Source organism: Pan troglodytes, chromosome 21, assembly GCF_028858775.2.
Source record: "Pan troglodytes isolate AG18354 chromosome 21, NHGRI_mPanTro3-v2.0_pri, whole genome shotgun sequence".
NCBI lineage: Eukaryota > Metazoa > Chordata > Mammalia > Primates > Hominidae > Pan > Pan troglodytes.
The window spans coordinates 11,805,129-11,811,711 of record NC_072419.2 but is presented as its reverse complement, the minus strand read 5'-3'; positions in this window follow the sequence as shown (position 1 = coordinate 11,811,711).

The following is a 6,583-nucleotide window of genomic DNA, read 5'->3' as shown; positions in this document are numbered from 1 at the left end:
CATCTCCCTATATGATTTACCAAAATAAGGACCTCCTGTACACTCTGCTTTGCAGTCTGCAATCTATAGCAGTCAATATTATTTTACTGACTCAATATTATTTAGAACCTGACTATAGGACTGTGAAGTAATCCATCATATTGTCACACTTTGATCACCTAGCTGCATCCCAGGTGCCTTAGTCCATTTTCTGTTGTTTGGAACAGAATATCTGAAACTGGGTACGTTATAAAGAAAAGGAATTTATTTCCAACAGTTATGGAAGCTGAGAAGTCCAAGGTCAAGGGCGTGCATATGGTGAGGGCCTTCTTGCTTTGCTAGTGGGGACTCTGCAGAGTCCTGAGGTGGCTCAGGGCATCACATGGTGAGGAGCTGAGTGTGCTAGCCCAGGTCTCTCTTCCTCTTCTTATAAAGCCACCAGTCCCACTCCCATGATAACTCATTGATGTGTTAACCCTCTATTCATGAATGCATTAATCCATTCATGAGGGCTGAGCCCTCATGACCCAACCACCTCTTAAAGACCCCGCCTCTCAATACTGCCACACTAGGGGTTGAATGTCAACATGAGTTTTGGAGACAAACATTCAAACCATAGCACCAGGGTTAGATGTTCAGGTGGAGAGATTTACAATTAGCTGTTTTGTTTTGTTTTGTTTCCTTATCTTTGAGGCAAAGAGTTGGACTGCAATGGCCAAAGCAAAGATGAGGACTGAGAAGGAAGGCAAAAACCTTTCTGGTTTGTCCTTCTCCCCCATATCCCCCCTGTCCCCCACCGATTCTTCTGCTTCCTCAGCTCCACACAGGGCCCACAGTTCTTGAGTTAATTAGAAATGCTTGAGGAGCGTGGAGTAATGGTAGTAGATTACATCTCTCAAGGCTCCATAGAACATGATGTCACATGGGATTATGAAATGCATTATTTATTTCAAACACAACTTGCCTCCAGGCAGGCAGTTCAGCCTTTCCACAGTCTGTCCATGCTATTACTCTAGTCAAGGACATGGAAGCTAATATTTATACGCTGGATATTCAAGAAAAATTATACATTCAAGTGTGTGCTTGAGGTTGATGGGCAATTTGAGGCTGTATGGCATTTTTTAAAAATAATAAGACCCAGAGTTCTCATCCTATCCCTTTTAGAAAATTTCCAGGATGAAGGAACATTATTCTTTCATAAAATTTGTCTGTTTGTTTGCTCGTTGTCATTCATGTGGCCAACAGAGAATGCGTCATACCCTGGATGCTTTGTGAATAAAACGCAATTTCCAGCTGTGGTATGAAGCCTTCAGGGTAGACTTTGAGCTCACAGAGTCCAACGTGACAAGGAAAACACATTTTTTAACTACTTACAGTTTGTGCAGTAGCTCAAACCCAGAGAAGGAGGCACATGTGCAGGGGAGACCTATTGTTTTGCTTATCTTAGAGTCCTGAAGGGTGGGGCTGGTCAAGAAGGTGAAGATCCCCATGTGAATAGCTTAGGTGAGAGAGGTAAGGATAAAGAAGCGTTAAACTGCACTGCATAGTAATGTTGGCATTGCTTCCTGAGGCTTGGGGGAAAAGTGGAGACTGTGGAAGGGGAAGTGGGAGGAAATGGGTCCTAGCCATATAGGGGAAAGAGGAGCCCATAGAAGGACATATGAAGCAATGGGAAGGGAGGGTGGAGGCCAGTACTCCGCCCATACAGAGAAAGAGAACCCAACAAGCACATGCATGAGGTGCTTTCAGCTGCCTGGAAGCAGCAGGCTCTGTGCCTGCTGAGAAGAAGTCAGCAGGAGAAGTCAGAGTCCCCCAGAGGGATTTGAGTACAAGTAGATGATTAGGGAGGTGATCCCAGGAAACACTGGGAAGGGGTAGTGGGGTGAGCAATAGAGGGATGATAGGAAGTGTTAATGGGCAGGACAAGACCCTGGGCAACTGGGGCTCAATCGTGTGGGATAACTCTGGGAGACAGGGTAGAACACCCCTGGGAGTTACACCCCAGAGGGGAAAAGGAGCTGGATTATTTATCCAATTCTCACACATCATTGGCTGAAGGCCACTCCCAGGGACACACACTCCTCACACCTTCCAGCCCGCCCATCCGTGGTGGATAGAAAACCCTCCAGCACAAAGGCCCAGGAGCTCACAGTGGAGTACAGTTGGTGTGGCCTGGAACAGTCAGTTTCAAGAGCTTAGGCTGGTCACTGATGGCTTCTGCTACAAGCAGTTGAGACAGGGACTCAACAAAGGGAATCACTAACTACTCTGCTAATATGTCCTGTTTATAATATAGCCTGTTTGAAGCTTGGCCATGTGAAGGTAGAAATTTAGACGACAAAAAAATCAAAGACTTGGGAGACTAAAATTCAGATCTGGGAGACTCAAATCATCCAGTTCAAACCATTATTTTACCGGAAACCACAGCCCAGAGGATTCAATGGCACCCTTTTGTCCATACAGCCAGATGGAGGCAGGAGATGAGAGAGGACCAGAACACCTAGGCTGAGGATTCTTGAGTGAAATGATCACGGTGGCCAGTTGGCATGGTTGCTGAAAAATTCATAGACTGGGCACTTCCAGGTCCTCACTGTTCACATGTGTTCACTTAATGTGTCTTTGCAGGGCACTCACCATGGCCCAGCCACTGCTCTGGGCAACATGGATACCTGAGGGTGAAAAGAAGCTCACCCTCAAGAATCTCACCTTCTAGAGGGAGAGACAGATAAGGAACCAAGAAATATGTAAAATATGTAAGATGTTAGGTACCAACAAGCACTAAGAGAAAAAATAAAGCAGGAAAGGGTGAGGGGGTGACCAGGGGTGTAAGTGTGTGCACTGTCAGATGGGTTGCTTGAGAGAGCCCACTGAAAAGGAGGCATCTGAGCAAGGACTTGAAGGAGGTGTGGGAGGAAGCCACGTAGACCACCTGGAAGGGAAATGCAAGCAAAGGAACAGTGAGTGCAAAGACTCCGAGGTGGGATGCAACTTGGACAGCATGCTCTTCCAGGGGCCAGTGCAGCTGGTACAGAGGGAATAAAGGGGACACGAGGAGGAAGGTAAGCCAGATGGGAGGCACTGTAAAGACTCTGGCTTTTCCTAAGCAAGACAAGAGCCCCTACAGGGTTCTAGGTAGAGAAGGGACAGGATCTGAGTGAGCTGTTTCACTCTGCCAACTGAAGACAGGAATAGGGACATAAGAAGTGAGACCAGTCAGGAACAGGTACCATAATCCAGGGGTGAGGTTACAGTGGCACATTCCAAGGTGGTAGCAAGGGAGGGAATGGGATCAGATGAGAAGTGCATCACTTGTAAGAGAAAGTATAAGTAAAACATGCATTTGTTCCCAAAGCGATGTTACAGAGATCCATGTCACAAAAACCTAAATGGCAAGAAGAGAGCCAGGCATGGACACTGCCAGTATGAGACGTGAACTCAGAGAGGCAAGGAGAGGGGTGCCCAACTTGGCCAATGCCTCACTCCTTCCTCCCATTCCTTTGCTTATGGCAGAGACCCTCTTTGCACTGTCACTGTTTCCCCCTGAAGTGCTGACATGGTTTGGATGTGTGTCCTCTCCAAATCTCATATTGAAGTGTGATTCCCATGTTGAAGGTGGGGCCTGGTGGGAGGTGATTGGATCATGGGGGTGGATCCCTCATGAATGGCTTGGTGCATTCCCAGCGGTGATGAGTGAGTTCTTGCCAGTTGTTTACAGGAAATCTGGTTGTTTAAAAGATTCTGGGAGCTCTCCCTTCTGTCTTGCTCCCTCTCACCATGTGACACCACCAGCTCTCCCTTACCTTCTACCATGATTGGAAGCTTCCTGAAGCCCTCACCAGAAGCAGATGCTGGTGCTATGTTTTTTGTACAGTCTTCAGAACCGTGAGCCAAATAAACCTCTTTTCATCATAAATTACCCAGTCTCAGGTATTCCTTTATAGCAATGCAAACCGCCAAACACAAGTGTCCACACCTGTAAGATGCCCACAGCTAGAGCTTGGATTGCAACTTTCCTGTTAAATTTCTTAAGGCCAATTAAACCTATGTTCACTGGATATTGAATTACAGGGGGTCCCAAAGTCAGCATTGCCTCATTTATTTCCACACATCTCCCAAAGCTGGTTAGCGTGATGGTCTTTGAGACCCAACTGGTGGGCTCCTGAGTTTCCTTCTGCCCCTTTCTGTAGGGTAAGGGTGATGAGCTGTTATTTGATGCTTGCTTTACTTTTTTTAAGTAAAAGCTGTTCTTAAAGTGACTGATGTGACTTTCCACTTAGTCTTTTGTAGCTTAATAGTGAACGCCCTCAGAAGGACCAGTCTGTATTTGAACTGATTTGGGAATAAATCTGGCAGCTCCTAGAACTAACTATGACTCATCTTCATATCCATGCCGATGCAAATGCAGTGCCTTTATTGTGCCCAATGGTTGATGAAATGACAAACTATGCAGATAAAGCATTCTTGTCTAAACCTTTCCTATTTGGCACTCCATTAATGTGTATGACAACTCTGTCCAAATGATAAAAGGATAGACCCTTCAGACATGACTCCTTGAAGGACACAAGACAAGGTGAGCTGGGCTACATTTTGGTCTCCATGGCCCCAGCCCCCAGCTCCTAGCCCCCTTGTGTAACATGGAATCTGCACCACAGCATCCAGCAGGCTGAGCCCACACAAGCCAAGTATCACTAAATTAAAGCTAGCCATATTATGCATTCCTGAAAAAGATCTGCCACTGCCATATATGTAATTTCATATATATATATAATTTCATATATATATATAATTTCATATATATATAATTTCATATATATATATATATGAAACTCATATATTTTGGCTGGGTGTGGTGGCTCATGCCTATAATCCCAGCACTTTGGGAGGCCGAGGAGGGTGGATCACCTGAGGCCAGGAGTTTGAGACCAGCCTGGCCAACATGACAAAACCCTGTCTCTACCAAAAAATACAAAAAAAAAAAAAAAAAAAAAAATAGCCGGGCATGGTGGCCCATGCCTGTAGCCCCAGTTACTTGGGAGGCTGAGTCATGAGAATCACTTGAACCCAGGAGGTGGAAGTTGCAGTGAGCCAAGATTAGGCCTCTGCACTCCAGCCTGGGCAACAGAGTGAGACTCTGTCTCAAAAAAAAAAAAAAAGAAAGAAATTCATGTAATATTTTGGAGATGGAACCATTATGGAAGTTCTTTTTCTGTTGTTTCTAAGTTGTGAGGATCTCAAACTGTGAACTGTCACTGGCAGTGACAGCATCCTTTGTATTATGCAGTTGTAGCAGCACCATCAGTGCCCTGCCCCCATGCCCTTGGCCGTCACCATTCCCACACAGGCAATGGCTTCCTACAGCAAGCGCTTCCAACTCATTGCCTAAGAGCTATCTCTCACTGCAGGAATGTTCTTGGCTGCAGGTGCAGCAGGGAGGATACGCTGCAGGATCTAATGCCCCTGCCTCATCTCTTAGTGGTGACAACTTTGAGAAGTGCTCTTTATAATCTCCCAAGTTTCTGCAGGGGAATTAAGCTCCAGTTGCCCTTGGCAGCAACCTGCTCATTACAGGATCTTGCTCTGTCGCCTAAGCTGGAGTGCAGTGGCGTGATCATAGATCAGCAGCCTTCAACTCCTGGGCTCATGCAATCCTCCTGCCTTAGCCTCCTGAGTAGCTGGGACTACAGGCACACACCACCATTCCCAGCTAATTTTTTGTTTGTAGAGATGGGGGTCTCCCTATGTTGCTCAGGCTCAAACTTCTGGCTTCAAGCAATCCTCCTGCCTTGACCTCACAAAATTCTTGCATTACAGATGTGAGCCACTGTGCCTGGCCAGCAACCTGCTCATCAGTAAAATTTATCTGTGTCGCCTCTCCACTCCACTGCAAGTTCTTCCTGAGCTCCTGCAAATACACTACTTGCACTCAGATTCTTGTCTTGATGTCTGAAGCCTAACCCAAACCAGCTGCTTCCTGGGTTAGTTAAATTGATTCCTCCTTGATGTCTTCCTTTAGGTCCTGTTCTTCAGACTCCAGGATAGACAGGAAGTCATTTTCACAGAGGAATTTGAAATATGCAAATGACATTCAAGTCCCAGCATAAGAACTACTGTAATTTCTGCCAACCTAATTATGCTCACACCCACAAAATGCCAGAAAAAGAGAAGCTGTCAAAACAAAGATAACAGAAACAAATGCAGCAAAGCAGTCAGCCCTGGCCAGAGTCACCAACTCCCAGGTGAATAAGACTCTGCTCTCAGGAGCTCTGATGTCCAAAGCAGAGAGAAATGGAGAAGTAAGGGTCCTCTTCCCTCCGAAACATCCTAACGACCTTCGCCCAGTGATGTTCCTACTCCTTCCCCATCTCCATAACAGCCTCTGCCCTACACTAAGCAGTAAGAGTCTTACAGGGAAATAATGGTATCCTGTCCAACTGTTGGGCAAGGCTAAAGACTTGTTTGTTTTGTTTTGAGACAGAGTTTTACTCTGTTGCCCAGGCTGGAGTACAGCGGTGTGATCTCAGCTTACTGCAACCTCTGTCTCCTGGGTTCCAGTGATTCTCCTGCCTCAGCCTACCAAGTAGCTGGGACTACAGGCTTGCACCAC